Source organism: Pocillopora verrucosa, chromosome 6 (genome assembly GCF_036669915.1).
Source record: "Pocillopora verrucosa isolate sample1 chromosome 6, ASM3666991v2, whole genome shotgun sequence".
NCBI lineage: Eukaryota > Metazoa > Cnidaria > Anthozoa > Scleractinia > Pocilloporidae > Pocillopora > Pocillopora verrucosa.
The window spans coordinates 11,082,682-11,108,201 of NC_089317.1; the positions used below are offsets into that span (position 1 = coordinate 11,082,682).

Consider the following 25,520-nt stretch of genomic DNA (forward strand, 5'->3'; position numbering starts at 1 on the left):
TCGAATAAAATGCCATAATCGGGTAATCCCAGGGTGACAGAGCGAATCATGGAGCTTGTAGAGAGCATCACTGACGCTAGAAGCACACGTGGCTCGTGAGAAGGTATCCGGTGCTACATTATCTCTGCCTGGTCGATACTCTATGTCAAAGCTATAGCAACTCAGTTCAATCCTCCAGCGCATTATCTTGTCATTCTTAATCTTTCCTTGATGACGCTGGTTGAACATGTAGGAAACTGACTTTTGGTCCGTTTTTAGAGTGAAGTGGGACCCGGTGAGAAAATGTCTCCAGTGCCTGACCGACTCAACTATTGCTTGAGCCTCCTTTTCTACAGCAGAGTGTTTCAGTTCACTACCTTGAAGGGTGCGGGAGAAAAAGGCTACAGGTCTGCCCTTCTGATTTAGGGTAGCGGCTAGCGCTACATCTGAGGCGTCTGTTTCCACCTCAAATGGAATACTCTCGTCTATGGCAGAGACAGCAGCTTTGGCAATGATCCTCTTTAAGTCTTCAAATGCTTTCTGTGCTTCAGAAGATAAAGGAAATGATCTACAGCTGGTTATGGGTTTAATTCTGTCGGCGAAACAAGGAACCCATTGAGAATAGTAAGAGAAAAGTCCCAGACATCTATTAAGAGCCTTTGAGCTTTGCGGCAGTGGGAGCTCCAGTAGAGGCCTTAATCTTTCGGGGTCTGGACTAATAGAACCATTTTCAATGACGTATCCCAGTAATGGCAGTCGTTGAGCAGAGAAGACGCTTTTGCTGTCGTTGAATTTAAGATTCGCCTTTTGAGAAGCCTCCTGGAATAATATGAGGTTAGCATCATGGTCAGCTTGATCCTTTCCACATACAGTTATGTTGTCGATGTATGGAAACACAGCTTTCAAGTGGTTATCTTCAACAAATCTCATCATTTCTCTTTGGAAGCAGGCTACACCGTTGGTTACACCGAAAGGAAGCCTGGTAAACTGATAAAGCCCACCTTTAGCTTCAAACGCAGTGTAAGGCTTGTCATCTTCTTTTAAAGGTATTTGATGATACGCACTCTGGAGGTCAAGGGTACTGAACACTTTGTACTGAGCTATTTCGTTGATCGTATCACTGATCCTCGGCAGCGGGAAAGCATCTAGTTGGGTGAATCTATTGATTGTCTGGGAATAATCAATAGCTAGGCGTTTCTTGTGATTCTCATCCTTTGTGACAACTACTTGTGCCCGCCAAGGGGACCGGCTTGGCTCAATAATGCCTTCCTTGAGCAACCGTTCTACTTCATTGCCAATGAAGTTCAGGTCTTCTTTGCTGTAGCGCCTGGACTTTGTAGCAATAGGATGGCAGTCGGCAGTGAGGTTTGAAAATAGTGATGGCGGCTCTATGTTCAGAGTAGTGAGACTGCATACCGACAGCGGCGGTTTTGTTCCGCCATACTTGAATGTGACACTATCATGTTGAGACTGAAAATCGAGTCCTAAAATCAGATCAGAGCAAAGCCCTGGCATAACCAACAGGCGAAAGTCTTTATAAGTTTGACCTTGGTAGTTAATAGTAACAGAGCAAGAGCCCTCGGTCTTTGTACTTAACAAAGATGTTGCCATGGAGACCTGGCTGACCGAAGGGTTAACAGAGATAGCAGCTACTTCAACGAGGCTTGGATGTATGTAGCTTTCACTGCTTCCGCTGTCAAAGAGTGCTTCTACACTCCAGACCTTGTTGACAACAACAGTAGCAGTTGATCCTTTAAGAGATTGGGGAATTCCTACGGTGGCAAGAGTAGGTGGCCAGAGAGCAGCTGAAACTTCGCTGGGTTTAGAGGCCTTGCTTCGGCAGACTTTCGCAAAATGTCCCCTCTTTTGACATTTATTGCAAATTGCATCTCTGGCTGGACACTTGGAACGAGGGTGTTTAGGATTTCCACAGAAGAAGCACTTTGAATCAATTGCAGCGAGTGTGGAGTCTGACTGAGCAGAGTCGACTTGGATTGGATTCTGAGCGGTCATTTCTTGTGCTGAGGCTGCAACGCTGACAGGTTGAGGGACAGAGTAACTCTCTGAACTGCGCATGGCAGAGTCGAGCGCCCTGGCCTGGTCAAACATCGTTTTCAGATCTAGAGTTTTGTTTTCTAGTAGCCTTTGGCGTATTTGGTTAGAATGTAGCCCAGTAATGAAAGCATCCCGTATATATTCCTCACAATATTTGGCAGCGGTGACAGATTGAAAGTTGCAGTCTTTGGCGAGAGTTTTGAGCGCTTGAAGATATTCGTCTAGAGTTTCACCAACCTGTTGTCGTCTGGTAGCGAGCACGTGTCTGGCGCGGATTTCGTTCGTCGGCTTCACGAAAATATTTTGAAGAGTTTCGATTGCAGATTCGTAGTCGGCACATTCTTCTACATATTCGAATACCGCAGGCGAAATAAAATTTGTCAGGACTCCAAATTTATCGAGGCCTTCTTCCGTCAATACGGCGAGGAAATTTTCGAAGGTTCGACGCCAGTGAATCCACGATTTTGATGCTCCAGACGTGCTTGGATCGGCGCTGAATCTCTCGGGCCTGAGGACTTTATCCATTTGTTTTTTTTTTTTTGTAGATTAAATTGTTATGATAGTTAAACAAACGTTTGGCCTCGTTTCTAAAGGCTTTAATCTACAAAAACCTCGTGCTACATATACTTCACAAAATGGCGTCTTCACAGAACGAGTCCGCTGACATATGTGTTGACGGGCACTAAAAGGTATCGGTATCCCGGATTAACAATAACATTAACAATGTAAATTACGAGTACTGGTAAAGTTACTCAAATGAAGTTTCCAATGTTTGACTGTCACTACATCCATTTCGAGGTTTTCAACGTACATAAGAAAAGCCCAAGGCTGAACACTCCATTTCTGAACGCCCGATCCGAGAAGCGAAAAATCCCAGCGCAAAATGACCGGGCGGCCACAAATCCAACGCAGAATCCAAGCACATATACTGTAGTTTCATTTCAATTCACTACAAACTGAACCTTCCTCTTGCATCCGACGCTAAGCCGCAGTTTGCTTAAAAAAATTCCGATTTATGGGTTTCTAACAGCCCGCCTACACACCAACCTTGACAAACGACCGTTAAAATTCGTAAATTGGTAACCCTGCCTCCTTTTTAAACTGAGCCTCGCCGGGGACCACACCGTAACTTGGCACCCGTGGTGCTAGACAATATCTTCATGCCAATTTCTTCATGCCATGCCATCGGATTGAGCGTTCGGAAATGAAGTGTTCAGCCTTAGGCTTTCCTTATCCACGTTGAAAACCTCGAAATGGACAACTCGCTGAAATGGGTACTTTTCATCAAAGAAAGCGGTCAGATAACAAGTGATACGCTGCGGAAGTAAGGTGAGGTATTTTGATTGAGAATTTGACGTATTGTTTTACTCCTTAAAGCGGTCGTAAAATATTCTCATACAAACTCTTATAGCGGAGCTCGGAGAGCGTAACCCATGATTATACAAAATAGTAGTAATCCGTCAAGCCGAAAAAATTTGGACGTGCGACCGTACGACCGACCGTACAAGGTGCTACTTTTAACATGCGTGGTCAACTCAGGCGGTGTGCGCACTCTGATTGCGTTGCATCATGGTCGTAAAACGAAAAGCGAGTTATTTACATCCTGTCGCGGCGAGAACATCTCTGGTGGCAGCAAGATAGCACGAATAAACGTGGAATGTAATGGGGATTCACTGCCTGTTGCCATTCCTTCCAAAGTTAAAAGTGTTGGCAGGCCTGCGCGACTCCTGCTATTCCTCCGAGACAAATTCGATGTTAGGAGGCAACTGAAGAGATTCAGAAAGAATCGAAACTGCAGCCTTGCTCAAGAATCTATTTATTTGGCAGCAGTTACACTGGTTCACGCAATGGGAACACGTAAACGAGACCAAGTTCGGGTTTGGTTTATTTATCGAGAACAGGGATTTATATAAATGATTTTGAGACTTTTTCTATAACGCCAGTGCATATTACACCTACGATCAAGAAACACAAATACTATCAATAATGTCGTGTAAGTTGGTGAAGCAACGGACCCGTGAGGAAATAGCAATTATTCTGGCGCGTGGGTAGGCGGCTTTGTAAATTATCATATCAATAGACGCGTCAACTAATTGTTTTAAAAAACTTGCTAATTTTACCTCATTGATAGCGAATAAACGAATCCAAACGCTTTCAACTATCTGATATCAGTGTATAAAACACACTGGGATCTGTAGAATGTTCATTCGATCGTACGATCACGACTGTTAACAAGAGTTTTTGAGTTTTTGAGTTATCACAGTTATCACGATGGCGTCTGCGCAGATTTTGAACTGCATGGTATGCGATGAACCTGTTCGGCCCAGACAGCAAACCATTCAATGTGATGGATGTTTTCGCTGGAATCATCGAGTCTGCAACACTGGTAAGTTTTCAACACTATTACATGTATTATTGGTATGTGAGGTTGCCGCTTATATACTCTAACACTAAGAGAACTTTACTATAATTACGTTATCCCAATTTAGATTTTTACTTTGATTCAATAGGTATATCACAAGAAGTTTATCGGGCAGCTGTTCGATATGGAAAAGAAATGACTGGCAGTGCGCGGTGTGTTCGCATCCGGACTCCTACGCCGATCCTTCCAGCTACCTGGAATCAGGAGCTCTAGAGCTTACCTTCATTGACCCAGAAGAATCCCACCCTGACGCAGAGAGTACGCGAATTGAGAACCCCGAAGAATCCCAGCCTTATGTGGAGAGCCAGTACAGCACTGATCACGAAGAATCCTCCCTTCATGACCCCACTCCAGCCGAGACGTCGTCTTCCTTCGCCGTGACGTACGAGATCGTGGAGAACAGTTCCAAAAGAGGCCGGCCGAAGCTGATAGACAGCCAGGGGTACAGCTACACCCTACAGAGAAGGCGAGGCTTAGTCACTGACTGGCAGTGTTCCATCCGCCCCAAAGTCAACCCATGTAGGGCCACAGTTAGACAGCGCGGCGACCAGTTCCAGTGCGGCAACCATGTCCACAACCACCAGGCTCAAGTGGGAGCATTGACGGCGGCCAAAATCAAGAGTTGCACCAGAGTTTAACTCTGGTGCCCGCAGTGCAAGAAATCTACTGAAGGCGTGTTCCTACCTCAACGGCCCAGTAGCTTCATAAAACGGCTCTTTTAGGAGCCGCCGCGCCCTGCTTTCGTCACTTTGGACGATTTCAGGTCGCTAAAAACGGCTCTTTTAGGAGCCACCACATGTGCGAAAGTCATGATCAACGTAAACGTACCGTAGTAATTTAAATATATATTTGATATAGTTTGTTCTTTTTGGCCGCGGGGAAACTGTGTAATACAACTTGTTCGATCGAGTCGCGGGAAAACTGGGTATAACAACTACGTTGATCGATCGAAAATATCAAAGACGAAAACTAACACACTTCAACTGAACTTTTCTCGAATTTACTTCTGTATCGAAACGCCTTCAGTTTGCATCGAATCGACTTTACATGTGTAACGAATTGACTCCCATTTGTATCGAAACGACTTTGTATCGAAACGACCGGACACCGTTACACTCGTAGCCGATGGCTGTGTGAATAATATAAAATTCGCGAGTTATTAACAGGGAATCAAGCCTTGACATGCAAACTCATTACGAATCGTATCTCTGACCTGGGAAAAAAGAATGGGGTGTAGCAGTCATTCAGGTCAGTTAATTGCTCCAAGCTCTAATTCGATACCACTGCTCATTTGGTTATCTTTCTTGCCAATACTCTTTAGTTATTCGGGTTTTCTTGAAAACTCTTCCCATTGAGAAGAAGCATGATATGTGTTTATAAATTAAAAGCAAAGAAAAGTTAAAAAAAAAAATAGGAGAGTAACAGGATGGTATCAAAGACAGCAGTACAATTTTTTTTTTGCAGGGGGTAATTTTTTATATTTGAAGCAGAGTTTTAGCCTAAGTATGTCTAAGTTTCTACACTTGGGCCCGGTTGTTCAAAACCGCGATTAAACTAATCACCGATTAGGCCTAATCGGCGATTAAATTTCTTAATCGTGGGTTAGTTAATCGTTGGTTAAAAAACGGTTGTTCAAAGGGAGATTACTCGGTCGATTTACTAATCCGCGATTAAGCATAAAATGAATTATATTAATTAATTATAATTTATTTTGTGCCAGTTTACGTCATAAAATTGCCGGAAATTTATTTTTGTCAATATGGCTTCTCCAGCGAAGAAAGTGCGGAAAGCAAACTTTTCACCCGCTGAAATTTCCGTTTTAACGGAAAAATTTGAAGAAAATATGGACATTCTTCAAAGTAAATTTACCAACAGTATAACAAATGCAAAAAAAAACAAGATTTGGGAAGAAATCTCGGAGGCGGTAAACGCCGTCGGTGTGACAGCAAGATCAACGCAGGAAGTACGAGACAAGTGGAAAAACCTCCAGAGTCACGCAAAAAGAGAATTCAGTTCCTTTAAAAGTGAACAGAAGAAGACAGGTGGTGGCCCTGCTCCCCCGAACCCATCAGAAGCCAGTTTAAAAATAATAAACATGTTCAGTGACACACCGTCATTTACTGGGTTACAGGGGTTTGAAACAGGTAAGTTTATAAATGGAAACATTACTGTAATACCTCTCAATGTCCGTACCTTGCATAAAATGTATACTTCGCTAACAAACACAAAGCAAAGTGAAAATTAACGGACTTTAGACTTTTGTTTCTTTCTTATTTTCTTTTACATGTACTCCCATGTAAACAAAAAAACAAAAGGCGCCGGTAATATACCCTATAGACTCCTTTCCAAAGCGATACCTTGCTCTTAATTCTTCGTCTGTATATCCATCTATCGTGAAACCGATGCTCCTAAACTCTCTTTGCTTCCTTTTTCTTCGCCCATCAACACCAACACAACCATACAACAAGTCAGCCATGTTGTGATTTTTATTTTTTAATCTACCGATTAAGGATTTAATCCACCTAGCGAGCAGGGTTAGATTTAACCCTTGGTTTGATCGAAGGTTAGGAATAATCGGGCTTTGAACAACAGAAACTAATCGGCGACTTAGATTTAATCGGCGATTAGCCTATTTAATCGTGGATTAGCGCTAATCGCAGTTTTGAACAACCGGGCCTTGTTGTTTAGTCTTGTGATTTCTTGCTTTAAGAAGTAACGTAAAATTGTTTGAATTTGTTTTTTCATTGCAGCGACTTGAGTCTGTAAATGGAAAGAAAACACTGAAAATGATGGTAAGGAACACATCGCTTGCACTATAAAGTATGGAAAGTAATTTGCAGCTCTCCATATTTGTTATTTATAATTGATATGCTTTGCACAGGTGTTGTGTGATTAGTGGAGAAGTTAACTGTATTTCAAAAGTTAAATCACTTTAAATTGCAGTGAAAGCTAATTACTTCAGTCTATAGTTATAAAAGTATCAAAGGTAACCCCTCTGAGAACCTTCCCCAGTGTCTGTGATATCGAAGTGTCCACTAAATATAGGTTAATTTATTAGGAAGTGTGGGAAGAATAGTGTGCAACTGACATTACAAGTAAGTACGGGAAAATAATATTTATTCCTTGCTAGTTATCTCAGAACAGCTGTGTGGGGCTGGAAATTAACAGTGTTGGAATACAACAGTAAATCCTGCTGAGAAACTGAGAACAGCTGTGTGGGGCTGGAAATTAACAGTGCTGGAATACAACAGTTAACTCCTGCTGAGAAACTGGGAACAGCTGAGAGGGGCTGGAAAATAACAGTGCTGGAATACAACAGTTATCCACGGCTGGAATTCAGAAACGGGAAACTTTTAAATACTTTCGTGCAACAATACACTGAGCATGCAATAATATCTTCCATTGCCTCAATTCCAGTTACTTGTAGAAAGGTCATCTCTGAACCATTAAATAGGATCTGTTTTACCAGTTACGGGAAGAAAAAATCATAACCCTTTAACCCCTAAAAGTGACCAGCTTCTAATTTCTCCTTACAATATCACCCCTGAATCAAACATTGAGGTCATGAGAATAAAGGAAATGACCAACAACTTCTAAAGCCCTTGATTTTAAACAAATTCTTTTTGTCAGGGCTTCAGGAAATGTATAGAGAATAGTGTAGAGCATATGTATACTGATGTTAAGGTGTAAAGGGTTAATCAATAAATGTGTGTTAAAGGTAGCAATCCTATATAGCTATTACTTATTCACAAATACATATATGTTATTTGCCGGCTGGGAGGTCCGTATGGTGAAAAACTGTGACCGAGGTCTTGAAAATACTGCCCGAGGCCGTAGGCCGAGGGCAGCATTTTCAAGACCGAGGTCACAGTTTTTCACCATACGGACCGACCTTTAGCCGGTAAATAACATATTTATTGTTTTTTAAACTTGACGAAATTCTTTCCGAAAGAACCCGAATGATTTAGGGCAGTAAATACGGCAAGATCTTCCATAAACTGAACAATTTTTGAGTGAGTAAATGGTAGTTAAAATAGCGGTGATGCAAATTAAAGAGAGATGCCTCAGCGAAACATTTTCATTTCCGTAACGATAAAGATGATTTAAAAGGCTTCCAAACAAACTTTGAAACATTATTTTTACAAGTATCTGCCACAATCTGACACCTGTCAATTAGAGAGCGCGCAAGAAAAAAAAAAGCGTAGGAACATTTGAAAAACATCAGAACTAGTTTGGCAAGGGCTGTCACGACAATTTCTTCTTCAAAATCAGTCAGTGATCTAACGGAAAGTATTATTCACTCTCATCGACCATTCATTCATGTACGAAGATTTACCTCTGTTCATTAAGTAAACGGCGAGGAAAGTAATTGTGAGTAAATTCAATTTTTTTTATTTTGAAGTTGTGAGAGTTTGCTCGTTTGTTTGCTGCAATGGCGTGTGTGACTCTGGTATTTCCTTCACAAAAATAAATTCGAACGGCACACTCCAACGAGACACAAGGGAATTTAATGCGGCCTTTACTCCAAAAATTCCTTCAATTTCTGTTGTGCAATTTACGGTACAAATGTCTAAATTGAACGGAATTGGAAAGACTCACCGGGAGCGTATATTTGTTGTAGAACTTAAATTAAAAGTTCGCTCGCTCTTCCACTACGAACAAATTGCTCGAGAAAATTCAGATATTAAATGAATGAAAGTTCCATCGTTCAGTTTAACTGTAACCAAATACTTCACGTTTTAACTTTCTATGTACTTTTTGTGAACGATTAAAATTAATTGCAGACGGTTTTTAGGCCGCTTGTCAACCAACGTAATGACACTATTGTTTATTCAAATTCATTCTGAAACCAATATTTTTCTGTCAACGAAAGTGATTTGATAGAGAGAAAAGAGAGGATTCATAAGTTATTTATCGGCTTGAGGTAGTGACCGATGTGTTTGCTTAAAAATACTGCCCAGCGGGCAAAACGAGGTATATTTATGAAAAAATGACAACGAAATTTGGAATGTACTCGGCGACTCAAGAAAGCGTTACTGTGGCCCGTGGGCAGAGATAGGAAAATACTGACCGGGTAAAGAACCAATCAGATTGCAGGATTCGTTACCGTGCCCTCTAAAAAAACAATAATATATTTTATTTAGCAGATTGTAGCTTCAGTGGATGCCAGAAATATTTTTATGAAAAACTGGCAGATTCAGTTTTGTATTGTACTCCAGGATATACATCTTTCCCAAAAGATGGTATTTCTTCAGAGAAGAATGAAAACTTAGATGCATTCTTTAATCAGTATAAAAGACAGTTTTTTGAACGACTGAAAAGACCAGTTTACACACTAAAACTTGACCAAGAAGGTAAGATTGTCCATGACAAAAATGGCATCCTTGTTGTTTTGGTCAACAGTTATGTTCAAGGAGAAAGACTACAAAGCAACTTCTCTACAGAGAGGCTGTAGATGGTGTATTAAGTAGTTTACACTACATTAAAGGTGTCCTTGGAGAGGATACTTGCCTCCCTAGAGGGGTGAATGCCTTGAGTAGGCAATTCAATCAAAAATATGTATTTAAGGGTATTTTCAACCTTATTAGGGCCTTCTTGGCTCAATGCTCAACATATCAGATTAACAACTCCTGTCCCCATTATATCTTTTCGCCCCCATTCCAGACTACATTGTGACCTTATTGACTACCGTTACATTCTAACAGTCAAGTGCTGTTTCTCGAAGTTTTGTTGGCTGTTCCTGTTAAAAACAAAGTCTGCAGAAGAAGTGTATGCCATTCTGAAGGCCTTGTTCATCAAGGAAGGGTCACCTACTGTAATTCGGTCAGATAATGGCAGTGAATTCATTGGAGAGGTAGTGCAAAAGCCTTGCAAAGAATTTGAAGTTTGCATAGTTCATGGTAGGCCACACTACCCACAGTCTCAAGGCCAGATAGAAAATCTCAAAAAGCAGGTCTAAAGGTTACTTGCAAGGTTTTTACAACAGTTACCTAGAGATCTTCAGGCCAATGTCTGGCCTTTACTACTCTCTGCTATTGCAGACCTTTTGAATTGCAAGTGGCACAACACAATTAATGATGTGCCTTTTCGAATATATAAGAACCGTGAGCCTTCCTACTTGGTGGACTACATCATCCCAGATGATAGTATGTGAACAGAAAGTATTGAAGATGGTTGCCTTAAGGATTATGAATTTTCATCAGAAGATTTCATTGAACTTGAGAGACATGGGGAAAGCACTTCCATGGATAAATCTAAATTAAAAGAGATAACAGAGGCCATCCTGCAAATTTCTTCTGAGACCATATTATTGCTCTCATGGGGTGTTTCAGCTAAGCAGCTGTCAGCAGAGAAGATAGTGCAAGGAAATTCACATTCTCCACCTTCTCACTGTCACAGCAATACCCCACTTCAATCAGTGGATTCAGAGGCAGAATTCCAGGCAGAGAGCGTCACGAAATACCTCTTCAACTTGGGTGAAGAATACAAATCTAAGATGGTGGATGTCCTTGAAGCAACAGAACACACCTTTCAAAAGAATCACAAAAATCCAAAATCCATGTTCAGAAGGGTTGCATTTTTCAAAGCTGGATCTCTTTCAGCCTTTGAATGTTTTGGGGGTCATCAAAGAGGTGCGTCCTGGAGGAATGTTCGAGGTGGAGATAAAATGTGGAGAGCAATTAGTAGTTAAACCCATTTTAGTGGCCAGATGGTTTTGTTCAAGGAAAAGCAGTGAGAACTTCCCCTTCGTGAAACACCCCCCAAGTTATCTTTGCTGAATATGCACAATTTCATTTCAGAGTTTGGCCTAACTGTGCGTAAGGAGATGTATAATCGAAGTCTAAGGTTGAGGAAAGTGGCTCACCATAGTAGTACTGATTATTTGTTGAAGAGTTATTGTCAGGTTCTGGATTATGGACTCCTTGCCATGGTATCGTCGTTTGCGGACAGAGAAGAAGAAGAAGAAGCTGTGTTTCACCAGAAGTTTGTAACTGGCCTTCAAACTTTACAGGCTTCCAGTTTTCATTACTTTCTCTATGGTACAATCTTTTGGGAGAGACAGAAAGCAAAACCTGGGAAGTTCAATTCTTAGTAATCATCTCACCAGTTACAAGGAACACTCTAAATGCCTGTCATGTGTTGGAGAACAAAAAGAAACTCCATGCTTTCATCCCTGCTGCCAGAATCTTGCGCTTCAGATGGCTGTTAACTGTGGGCTCTTCTGTGTAACGATAGATGGTTGCATTGTACCATCTGATGATAGTATAATGAAAACATCTCAGACAGCTTCAAAGGAAACCCCTCTGTCGAGTAGCCACACAACTGAGACTAGCACTTCATGCCATGATAAAGACAGTATCAAAAATCCCAGCACCCAAGTCAGTGTTAATGAGCCACTGTTCAATAAGGATGATCTGCTTGACCATACAAATGATGTAAATGTTGATGTTGGATCCAACAGATGCAGTACACCCCAAGGAAGTCTGAGAACCCATGAAGTCACCCTTGGTGAGCCATCCACATCATTGCCGTTCATGCCAGAAAGCAATCAAGGAATGCATTGGAAGCTAGGTGAGTTGAAGGGACTTATACTATTTTGCGAAACGAACAAAACGAAACGAAACGAAATCGGGTCAGATGAAATAAAACAAAAGGAATAATACAGATATATTTTCTAATAATGTAAAGATAATTTTCACAAGGATTTTGGAGTAATCGTTCATTAACAAAAAGGACTTTTGTTCATTTCGCAAAATAGTAATTTTAGGAGAGTTACTATTTTGCGAATTAGACTATTTTCACCCTGCGGTGACAACGTGACCTCTTTCATGTCGCGAAAAGACATTTAAACATTACAAATTAGTATATCAACGAAGATTTTGGCCTCCTCTTATTTCTTAAACCGTATTAAAATATATTTCGCAAAATAGTAATTTTAGGAGAGTTACTATTTTGCGAAATGGACTATTTTCACCCTGCGGTGACAACGTGACCTCTTTCATGTCATAAAAATACATTTAAACATTACAAATTAGTATATCAGCGAACATTTTGGCCACCTCTTATTTCTTAAACCGTTTCAAAATTTATATCGCAAAATAGTAATTTTAGTAGAGTTACTATTTTGCGAAATGGACTATTTTTACCCCTCAATAACTTTCTTTTCGGGTCACAAAAATACGCTTAAACATTATCATTATAGTATATTCTCGAAGGGTTCGGTCACCTCCTCTTTCTCTATCCAGATATAATTAATTTCTCAAAGTAGTAATGTCAGAAAAATTACTGTTTTGCGGAATAGCTAAGCTATTTTCACTCAGCGGTAACGATGTTGTTATTCTCGTGTCATACAATAGGTTTTCGGTAAGTTTCAATTTAAAGCACTATCAAATCTCAAAAGGTCTAAGCTATCTTCACCTATATAAACGTCTTCTAAGTATATTTCGCGAGGCAGTAATTTTGGAAGAATTGGACACAGGTTTTCGCGCGGGGGTGCGTTTGAGGGCTAGACGCGTTAACTGACTAGCGCCGGAGGTGCAATATTCTAGGGGGGGGGGGGACGTTGGCATGTTCTCCTGAGAGATTTGAAAGACTCCATTTCGTGCGTTTTGAAGGGTGTGCACTGTTTCGGTGCAAAACCAACATGACAGTTTTCCAGTGGCGGCTAAACATGTTTAGACTCTCCGTCTCGTATAGAAAACAGAAGCATATCCATGCCGAAATAGTCGTCCAGCAGTTTTATAATCGCAAGTAATACAGTTACTTTGCTTCAAAATTTTTAATAAAAATAATATACATGGAAAAGTTTCGCGCTTCTGATTACACCCCCGTCGCACACTTCTTCCTTACGAGCAAGAGATCGTGTTTCGCATTTGCGCAAGTTCCACGTGCTGCAAGAAGTTTGCTTTGTGCTCGCTTTGTGTGCTGTTAAATCAGGCAAGATTATGGCTTTTAAATTTCCTGTTCTGAAGCCCAAGACCATCGACTGTTCAGGTCTTCCAGTTCATGATTTCAAGTGTTTGACAAACAAGGAAATCATTGGTAAGGGCGCTTATGGTGCTGTGTTCACTGCTAACTGGCAGACTGTCCCTGATGCGGGTGGGAAATCGGCCGCTGCAGAGAAAGTCGTCGTTAAGAAATTACTCGGCGAGGACATATTGGATAAGAAAACGTTTGTAAAGGAAGCAAGAATCATTCAAGATTTGAAACATCCAAACATTGTGAAGTTCAAGAGAATCAGCAACAATCCCTTCGCCCTTATTCTCGAGTATGTGTATTTCGATTTCCAACCATTCGGTATCGAGTCAAAAGTTAGCTCCCTTGCAGAATTTCTCGGTGTTCTTGAGGGCTCCGATTGCGACGGTTTCGTCACCCCTCAAATCATCTCCACCATTTGCAAGGACGTAGCATTGGGTCTTAAATATCTGCACGACAAAAGATGTCGCCCATCGGGATTTAAAGCCGGCTAACATCTTGGTCAACAATCAACACTACTGTGATCTGACCACAAGTGATCAGAGAGAAGGCTGGGAACAGCGCCCTCTGCTATGTAAGGTAACAGATTTCGGTGAAAGCCGCTCCACTAAGATACAAACTAATTCCATCCTGGAGTCCCAAACTGCTCGAGTTAATCGAGGAACACCGGTATATATGGCCCCAGAAATGCTGTTTGAAGCGATTCGTTTACCGCTTGCATCGGGAGAAGAACTAAAGAGAGCCGACATTTGGTCTTTAGGCATGGCCCTGTTTGTATTACTGAACCCTTGTGTCAAGTATCCCTACTTTGATGAGATATAAGCAGACCTAAGAGAGGGAAAACACCTCTGCAAGCACTGGAGCATTTCTTCATAACGAGAAAATTGCCAACGGAGCCATGCAAATATCAACACAAGCATGCTACTGACTGGTATTCGGTCAACAAGATTTGGCTTCAGTGTGCTCAATTTGACCGTGATAAACGGCCAAAGGTTGAAGAAGTGGTTTCCATGATCAGCCAGGGATCTACCATGTCTACTCTTAATATTCCCTTGAAGGTTAGTCATTTGTATTTTTTAAAGGGTAATATTTTTTAATCTTGTCAAGAACGAGAAAAATGTTCGTGAAAGGGTCATTAATGTAACCCAGCCAGTAATCGAGCTTTGCAAATTTCCTGGAGTGCGAAGTGTTCCGTGTAGAGAGTAATTTTACAAAACTGCAGTTTATCAAAATATACCATTTTAACTTTCCGCAAACAACCTTGTTCTTTTCTCTCGCATGATGATTTGGCATGGAAATACGTTTGACAAAGATATTTTAAAAACCATTTTTTTAAACGACAATTGTAGACACAAAAAAATTAAAAACCATATTACCTTAATGGCAAAAAGGAATTTGGAGAAGTATTTGTTGGGAAAGTGGAATATTTTCAATGCGTGGTGACAGTCTTGTCGTCCTTGTCTCCTAAAAAAGCCCTCGAACATCAGATAAAACAAGCTAAAATAAACTTATAATGTTAAAGATAATTACAGTAAAGATTATTCATCTTTATGTGAAAGTCAAACTTTATTCCTCATAGGTCAGTCAAGCCTCATGCCTAGAACAGTACGACAGAAGGGTTGCACAGATTGTATCCAGAGGTGACAAGGTACCTGACGAATTTCCGGATAATGATGGAACTAATGCCTGTGCCTTTCTATGTGTAAAAATTGCTCATGAAATACATAAGTTCCGAGAAGAAGCAATTGGGGGTAGTAAGAAGCTGTGGCAAAATATTTGCGAAGTGGCAGAAAATGTCATCACAGAGTTCCCCCGAGTAGTAAATCCATACAGGAACTGTGAGGAACTCTACGATGTACTGTCGGCGTACCAACTGATACGGAGTGTTGGTGCTGAAGTTGGCAAGTACGATTTTTCCAAAGAAATCTTGGAGAACGACTTCGTATTCTCCCAAAAAGGGCAGACTAACCTTGCCCATGCCTTATCTTCCATGTTATCGAAGAAAGATTTTTGCGTTGCCATCTACACCTGTGAGCCATTGGTCTTCATAATTGGCCTTGCAAGCGACTGCTTCTTTATTGTAGATACCCATCCTGTTCCCGCCGAAGTTGGTTGTAAAGGCAACGGCCTTCTCAAAGTATTTCCAGAGGTAAAAGAAGAGGAAACGGCATGCGAAGGAGTCTGTCGCTGGATATGGCAGCGCCTGGTTTCTAGTGGTGTAAAAAATTATATGTTGCAGTCGCTCTCTATAATGAGCGAAAATGGAAGGTACCAGTCCTATTTCTTATGATTATTACAATATTATCCTTTACTGTTATTACACCGACGAAAGTGTAGCAGAGGAAATGGATGAATATCGCTTGATGTCCAAGTAACTTTACTTTCGAACACGGTATCCCCTGGACTTGAGAAAGCATCAGCAAATTTACCATCTCTATATTTGAAATTAACTTTGAACAGGTTGTCCAACAGATGATATTGCGGGGTTTCGTTTTTAAAATAATTTTTCTTTCATTTCAGTGTTTCGCCATCTTCGACTAATAAAGAGCTGGGATTAATAGAGAGAAATGGTATGCAATCTTATCGTTTAGGCGCAGTTGTAACAATAGCTTGCTTAATTACCACCAACTTAAAGCCGAGTTGCAGGTATTCATATACTCAGCGAGAATTGTAGTGAATACAGTTTGACTGAAAGCACGGTTTGTATTTACCTTAAAGCGTCACTTACAAAACCGGTGGTTGATTTTCGTCGTTTAAGATTAGCACTTTCCTGTACAAACCATTAAGTTAAATATCTTTCCCTGATGCAACTGTACTCATTCATGTCTGAACAGAAAGCTTATTTGGTTTTATATTTCAACGAACGCAGTTACACTAAAATGCCAGTTACCCTACTACGGTAAAATTACGTACTTTTTTACGGAAGTTACTGACTGTTTATTGCGGGTTTTGTCAGAATTTGAAATGCATGAGAATTAAACTGCATAAATGCAATGTTTCCCTACTTGATACTGTAAAATTCACAGGTGATTGCTCACCGATTGGCAACAGCGGTGCCGAAGAAAGTGTAGGGAGGGCAGAGCTATCTGTTCCAATGATTGTGCTCAGCAGTAGTGATGGCTCCGACGTAGTCCATACCTCAGAAAGCTATATACATATTGGCCAAGGCCAGGTAGAAAACGAACCTGTGAAAAGTTCTGTGAGCATCAGTTTGGCGTCCATGAGGAGAGATGAGCCCGTGAATGAACTGGATATTACGGGTTCCACAGATGGCGCTATTTACAAAAAACTTGAGCAGTTTATAGAGTCTCAACCACGCAGAGCCAAAACGAATGCATTCTCCAAGACCAAAGTTAACCTAAGAGCAGCCCGCGAGCTGGAAGAGGAAATGGAAGACGATAGCGGAATCCCTTCATGTTCCAAACGACCCTCGAAAAGGTCCACGTAAGTGCCAAAAAAAACTAAGCGGGACTTTTGTTTTTCGGTTATAAACCTTTGTATTCTCCATTAGTATCTTAAGAAAACAGGAACATTTAGTTTTTACTTTTCCGAATAGAATTTACACGTCACATAAGAAGAGAATTGTTACATGCTAATGATAGAGGACCCACCGAATTAATTTATTTGTTTCTGTCATATGGAAACGATTAGGTCAACTGAAGTCGAAATAGCATCGCCGTTACACCAAAAAAAAAGACGGCGGCGGTCTCACGTATCTTCTTCGAGCAGCCTTAACGTGGCTGAAGAAGATGAGCCCGAAGTTGGCTCCGACAATGATAACTACGATCCCTACAGCAATGAAGACGACTCCGAGAAAGCTCAGGAAGGTAAAGAAAGATTAGAAAAGAGAGAGGAAACAAAACAAACAAAAAAAATTGAAAAGGAATGGCAAGAGACCACAGTTTAAATGATGAATTTTGAGAAGTTGGAAAAAGGTTTTTAGAGACCACAAGTTTAGTTTTCTCTCAACTGCCCAGAGCCTTTGTGGTTGATTCAATCGATCAGAATTGAGATTTTAGAAGAAACAGACGGTTTTGAAACACCTTGCGTGTTTCACTTTAAGAAAGAGTTTTGTATAAATGCTTTATAATTGGTAGACGTTCATTTAAGGTATTTTGAAATATAGTTTCGTACGAAGCATAATATATTTCCTCATGATGATAGAGAAAATGGCTGCAAATAGTATCAAGAGTTTTTGCTTATTATCTGTGTTTCGTTTGTCTTTTTAGGCCTAAAAATCAATGGGCAACCTGTTTTTAAAGTTTCTCAGAAGGGTCTTTCAACAAAAGAAGTTATAGATATCTGCATCGCATGTAATTTTGACGCTAAGAAAGTCTGCCGCAAGGTGGCACACGGAGTTACCGAGTCGGCCATTTTTATTGTCGATCTAAACATCGTTAAGGAAGGAGATTTGACGACGGATGGTAACGGAGTATACGCGCGATACTCTTGTCCCACCGAAGTTTTCAGGGTAGATTTCTCCAGTGAATCTCGTATCAAAAGAGTCAGCAAACGTAAAAAAGGAAAAAATCCTGAAGGAAGCCACATTTTTTCTGTCAAGCGTCATTACAGCTGGCATGCTTCTTCAGATGAGTTTTGCCGTATTATACCTAAGGTACATGACCACCGCAAAGGGGAGCTTGGACGATATGCTGTTATACAGTATAAAGTAACAGAAGGGCCCATGGAAACGTGAAACATCACAAAGAGGCTTTTTTTCGAACAAAACCAAGCGTCCTTACGAGGATAAAACAGTATGCCGAAGAGAATCCTGCAAAGCACGTAATCACGAAAGTATAGCAAGATGCAGGTGGTGTTTCTAATGTCACATCTGTGTCCGACATCCCACGTAACAGAAAACAAGTATACAACCAGGCCAGCAAAATAGAAAATCGCATTCGTTCTCGGAATACAGGACCACAAAAAGCAGCCGACTTTACCAAATTAGTTACTCAACTGCAAACTTCTGACTTTGTAAAAGATGTTTCATTTGGTCTTCGCCACGGAAAAGATACCTCCCCAAACACATTCGCAGCGAAAGATTTGCATATTGAATGGTTAAAAATTTTTTGTTTAGGAACCAGTCACAAATCTCAATACGGTATCGATATGACTTACAACTGTGGACCTTTCTATTTGACAACTTTAACTTTCCCACATCCAATGTTTGTTTATAGAAATGCACGCGATAAACACCCAACTACTTTGGTAGGCATCATGACAAGCACGAGTAGGGAAATGGAGGATTACGAGTACCTAGCAGCAAATTTAAAGAGGAAGGGCATCTGTAATCTAACCTATGGAACTGATGGAGAAACTCCTTTGGAAACAGGCTTCGAGAAGGTATTTCCAATTCATGGAACTTCTTCAAGTGACACAAATATCCATCTCCGATGTTTTGACCATGTCAAAACAAACATATTAAAGAAGTTAACAGAATTGAAGGTACCGTCACCAAAGCAAACGGAAGTAGCTCGCGAGCTTCTAGGCTCTGAGCATGATGGGAAAAGGATTATAGGTCTTGTAGATTGTACCTCTGAAGAGCAGTTTGATAAGGAGCTGAAGGTTACTGAGGGCCAATGGCCAGAGGCATTTACCAAATGGCTTCACTCAAGTGAAGGTCGTCTTCGACCTTTATCTGAGAGTATGAAGAAATGCATGTTACGACCTATTCGTGTTGCTGCTGGCCTTGGAAACCCGCCAAAAAAAACTGGCAAAACCAGAGAACCGAGGCATACAACAATGTCATGAAAGAGGAGATTTCCAGACAGAAAACTGATCTGGTGACAATACACGATCTCATTGAGAAACACGTAGTGCAGCCTCATTTAGACGAGCTGGTTAAAACCATCTATCAGATGGGAGGATATCGTCTGTCCGCAGACTATAATCACCTTGAGGTGGATCCATTACAGTGGACACAAATGACATCTCAGCAACGCGACGCAAAAATAAAAAAAAGGTCTTTGGTTGTATCCTTCCCAGCAGAAGGAAGGATGAGGCCATCACTAGAAAATTGTCCCTAGGCCTTGTCGAGTGCCAGCTCTCATTACAATTTCCTTCCTATGAGCTTAAAGATATATGGAGGAGGGCGGAAATCAAACTGTCGCATTATAAGATCATAGAACTTGCTAATACAAACTTCTGTGTCACTGAGTTTGATACCAGTTACACAGTAAAAACAAAGAAAGAGAAGATATCGTGCGACAAGACCTGCAAATCTTTCCGTGATAGTGGTGGTTTGTGCCCTCACGTCCTTGTTGTCGCTGAGAAGATTGGTAAGCTGCAAAGTTTCATCGCCATTTACAAGAAAGCTTCTAACAAAATGGGAAAATCATCATCGCAAACCTCTATAAACAGCTTGGGGGAAAGCCGAATCAACGAGCAAAGCAAAGAAGAGGGGAAAATAACGTAAGCCAGGTGCCAGTCGTGTTAGAAGAAGACCCTTATGACGTTATGGTGCCAAAACCCACGAGATACATCGAGTACTACCAGAATGCCGAGCCCTTTTATGTGGTGTTTACTCATGACTACTCGAATGCAAGATCATGCACCGGTTGCACAAATGATTTCCCCAAGAGAATACAGATAGCGCCCTACGACATTGTTCTACTTCACGAGGAGCGTTATCGCTACCCTAAAAAAGACAATAACGGCAATGTTGAAATGGTCGTAACCCATAAAAAAAAAAAGGCATAGAGGTTTTATTGCATTGATAAGAGCTGTATCCTTCCAAGGCACCCGTAGTTCTGGAGAGGCTTGAAAACTGTCACCAACAGTGTAAAGCAGCGTTTGAAAGACGGTCACAAGGATTTGCTTCTTGCAATGTTGAAGTTTGAAATAGGCGAAAATTACACAAAGACCTAATTCAACAAATTAATAGTATTTCAACTCTTATTTCTACATTAGTCTATTCAGTCGTTACAGTAGAACTCAGCCAGCTCAAATTTCCTAAGGAGACAAAAAATTGTTCGAGTTAGCTAATTGTAAATGACTGAAAAATTGGGCCAAGGGAAATTGGATCTCGTTCGAGTTACCGGGGGGTTCGAGTTAGGAGGGTTCTACTGTATTTTAATTGCATTTAAAACTTTCTCAGGTTTTGGGTTTCTAGTAAATTTGCAATTTTTAAAGCATATGTAAATCTTTTAAGTAATCAAATATGTACTGTTGACAATAGAATGGCAATAAATTTTTAATCATGGCGTAAAAATAATTCATTTCGTAAAGTAGCAATTCTTCCAAAATTACTACTTAACGAAGTATATTTTTATACGGTTTAGGAAATAAAGAGGTGACCAAGATCGGGAGTGTACCATAATGTAATGTTTAAAAGTAAATTTTTGTCCCAATAACAAAGACATTTTTGTCATTGAAGGATAAAAATATTTCGTTTCGCAAAATGGTATGTCTCCAAAAACTACTATTTTGCAAAATGTATTTAAATACGGTTTATGAAATAAGAAGAGGACAAAATCTTACTGCATCAACCAAATACATATTGTGTGACACGAGAATGGCAACATCGTTACCGCCCGCCAAGTGTAAATAATCCATTTCGCAAAATAAACGTTTTTCGGAATTACTACATTAAATTAGTTTAGAAATTACTACATTAAAGAGGAGGTGACCGAGATCTTTGAGAATATACTATAATGTAATGTTTAAATGTATTTTCGCGACATGAAAGAGGTCACGTTGTCACCGCAGGGGTGATAAAAGTCCATTTCACAAAATAGCAACTCTCCTAAAATTACTATTTTGCGAAATATATTTTAATATGGTTTAAGAAATAAGAGGAGGCCAAAATGTTTGGCGATATACTAATTTGTAATGTTTAAATGTATTTTCGTGACATGAAAGAGGTCACGTTGTCACCGCAGGGTGAAAATAGTCTATTTCGTAAAATAGTAATTCTCCTAAAATTACTATTTTACAAAATACATTTTAGTACGGTTTAAGAAATAAGAGGAGGCCAAAATCTCCGTTGATATACTAATTTATACTGTTTAAACGTATTTTTATGACATGAAAGAGGTCACGTTATTCACCGCTGGGTGAAAATAGTCTATTTCGCAAAATAGCAACTCTCCTAAAATTACTATTTTGCGAAATACATTTTAATACGGTTTAAGAAATAAGAGGAGGCCAAAATGTGCGGTGATAATAATAATAATAATAATAATAATAAGCTTTATTTCAACTGATAAGACTAATCAGCAATCTAATAGAATGGCTGGTATGAACTAGTGATCAGCATGATAAATAGTATCAATCAAAATCAAGGGAGAAACCCTATAAAGAACTAAAGTATGAATTAAAATAACATAAAATATATAGAAAAGCTAATACTTATTTTAAACTACATAAATGATTAGACTTATCGTGGTCTAAAAAATATTCAAAAACTATCGCCTTAAATTTAGACAAAGACTGTATCTCTCGAATGTCCTTTGGTAAAAGATTCCACTCCCTAGCAGCAGTACATTTAAATGACGTTTGACCCATTTTGGTCTTTGTGGCAACAATGTTCAATAAGGTAGAGTCTCTAAAATCTCTGGTATGAAAGGCTGATCTCTTAAGGAGATAGTTCTCTAATTGCTGTGGGCAATTTATATTATGTATAATCTTAAAAACAAGATTAAGTCTTAGGAATCTACCTCTACTCTCCAATGATAATAAGGAAAGCTTACTACGCATTTCTTGAGAACATGTATTACGATTTGTAGAGAGGATAGATATACTAATTTGTAATGTTTAAATGTATTTTCGTGACATGAAAGAGGTCACGTTGTCACTGCTGAGTGAAAATAGTCCATTTCGCAAAATAGTAACGCTCCTAAAATTACTATTTTGCAAAATGAATAAAAATCCTTCTTGTTAATTAACGATTACTCCAAATTCCTTGTGAAAGTTTTCTTTACCTTGTTAGAAAATATATCTGCATTATTACTTTAGTTTCGTTCTATCTAACCTGATTTCGTTTCGTTTCGTTTCGTTTCGCAAAAAAATTTTAAGCCAGTTGAAGGACAAGTGTCAGCAACAACTAGAGAATACTGATCCTTATTGCAGTGAACTGGCCAAGTTTGTAATGCCTTTGAAGGGTTTTCTTGCAGCCATAAATCCTTCTCAAGATAACGCCACAGAAAGAAGTACCTTGAGGTACTTTTTAAAGATTATTGACAAGAACGCAAATAAAGATGTACAGAGCCAAGTGTGCCTAAGTTGCAACAATGGCAGTCAGGAGTATATGCAAGTTCAAGGGTACAGCTCATTCTGTGGACTTAATGTGCGATGAACAATGCAATAGGGTGTTCCAGGAATGGACTTACTGTGTTCAATTTGTTTGACCTAGATTTGGCAGCAGACATCATTTTGTTAAAACAGGTTTGTGAAGTTGGCTGTGGATTTTCTGTACCTTTAGAGCCTGTGCGGGGTCTTGATGGCGATTACAGTATTTTAGCATTCGAGGAGCAGCAATTAGGAAGAACTGTACATTCCAAAGACTAGATTTACCCTTGAGGGCACTTGTGGATGGTGCTGCAATTAATTCCCTTGACCCCAGCAGTCTCCAGGAATTTTATTCCTTTCTTCTGGGATTGTTCCAGGAAGATGAGAGACCATCACTCATTGTGTGGAGAAAGGAATATCACTTTGTTACTCTGCTCTTGAAAACAGATGCTATTGTACTTCTTGATAGTCGCAGGACATCTGCTCTTCCACTGTCCCTTAAAGATGGCCTAGGCTACATTCAGAGAGAAGCATATCAGAACCCAAATTTTGCTCCTGTAAACCTTCAAGGGCCTGGCACTTATGGCAATCCTGTGAGAGCGAATGACTCGCAGGAAGTTAAGCTGCACACAAATTTTCATTGCATATTGGAAAAGGTGTGGGATTTAAGCAGTACCATAAGTGATGATACCATCATTGCCACACTCCATGGACAATTCAAAGCAAAAGATGTTCGTACCCTCAAGCCAGGTAACCGAATCAATGATGTCATTATCAGCTATATTGGTCCATTCTTAATGAGTCAGAAAAAGGATGTTTATGTGGCAAGCACCTTTCGGCTAAATCACTGCAGCCAAGAGCTGAATCTTAAGGAAATACATAGGTGTGATTTTCACAAGTATGAAAAGTTTGTATTTCCTGTTCATTGCCCTGGTCATATTACCATTAACATACTGATACTTGGTAAGTGGCACTTGCCCGATGAAAGTAAGCCAAATGTGCATATTTTTTCATGGGCTAGTATCTAAGAGCGAGTTGATAGTGATGGATGGATCTTATTGAGCATCACAGAGCAGTATCATTATGAAATGTGGGAAGACTAGAAATGGAGGCAACTTGAGGAGAAAGACTTGTTGTAATTTTAAATAAAATCAATGAGGCAAGCTATTTGGCACAGTGTAATACTACTAATTAACCTTTTAACTCCCATGTGTGACGAGGACAGAATTTCTCTTTACACTATCAATACAATATCAAGCAGACAAGGGATGAAAATAAAGAAAAATATTGACAAGGGGATTATTAGTTGATCCAATACCAAATTCTCAAAACTAACATCACAAGAACTATATGGCAGACAGTAAAGAGAATTACTAATGAGATCTTGGGAGTTAAAGGGTTAACAGTGGCAATTTCTGGGCCAATCACAGAGCATACTTAGGTAAAACCATCACAATCTTGGATTACTTTTGACACTCAATTGAAAATTGCTCAATCCAGAGCGGTTCCTTGCTTTTCTTTAGAGGCATATATAATGTCTCTCAAAGGGTACTGGGTTTAATTCACATTTGAAATCCAAATTCAAAGAATTTTTAGCACACTTAAACAAACGTGGGTGACACTGCCATAGGGTTAACAGTTTCGATTGGGTGCTAGAGCACACTGTAATAAGCTCATGCTTTTATTTCTTATAACACACTACAAAAAATAAAGCGTGCGCCATGGAACAATTAAGCGTGAGCAGGCAAACACGCAAAGCGTGTTAACCTCCGAATATGAAAGCTAGCGTGATAGCGGGCACAGCAGTAAAAACCGCATCGGTGTTTCTCTTAGGAAAAACAAAGTTGAAACATTTGGCCGCGAACGAGTTGCAAGGATTCAAAGCAGAAACTTCAATTACTTTTTACTTTTTTATGTCGAGAGGTTACTTTTGAGGATATTTGTAATGTGTTGAAGCACAAAATGTAACCCAGTGCTAGACGAATTGCGCCGATCGCGTAAACCGAACATGTTCAAGATATCTATAAATCGCCATAACATATAGCCAGTAACGGCCGAAACGTTTGTATAAAAGTATATTCCATCGGATGACCAGAGCGATTTTTAGGGGATGATAAACAAAATCGAAAGTAAGGAAAAATTTTGTTTTCAACAACTCTTTGTTTCCGGGAGCACAACGACTCTCAAGCGATTGATTTCCCTTAGTCACGCGTTCAGTCACGTGCCTGAAACTCGATTCAATCAATGCAGTAAACAATTTGCGAAACGGGAATTTATTTACGATAACGAGATGGTGTATAACTTTGGATTAACTTTTTAATATTGGAGTTGTCACACCGTGAATGATATTTGGCAACAAAGAAAAAATATACGGTAACCATAAATTTTGTGCATACCAACAGTTTTTATGACTAATGATTGTAGATATATGAAAATCATATATGTGCACTGCGGTGAAGAAACGAATGTAAGAGATCCTCAATCCTCGCAGCTATAAACAGTACCAAATTAGTCGTTGAAATAAGACCTGAAAAAATTCAGGTGCGTACAGGATTTGAACCCATGACCTCTGCGATACCGGTGCAGCGCTCTACCAACTGATGCTAACAAGCAAACAATTTTTATGTTTGGAAACTATACGGCATTAAAATTCATTTGTCATACCTTTTTGTTTACCATTATTTAAGCTTGCCCATCACAATGAAGTGCTATTGAGTTCAAGAGGAAAAGATTTGGATGAACGGCAGAAATATTTAGCCACGTTTTACTTTAGTGTGTCCTCCAGTGTTAACTTACACGCTAAGCGTATCGATCACGCTTTTAAAACCGAAACAAAGACCAAGCGTGCTAACTTAACCAA

The 25,520-nt window shown here is 39.9% G+C and overlaps 1 protein-coding gene across 1 annotated transcript in view; it reads left to right on the forward strand.

The window, feature by feature from the left end:
* Window positions 1–25,520, forward strand: part of LOC131795384 (proto-oncogene tyrosine-protein kinase receptor Ret-like) — an 85,519-nt gene that overhangs the window by 47,263 nt on the left and 12,736 nt on the right. The window lies entirely within an intron of this gene.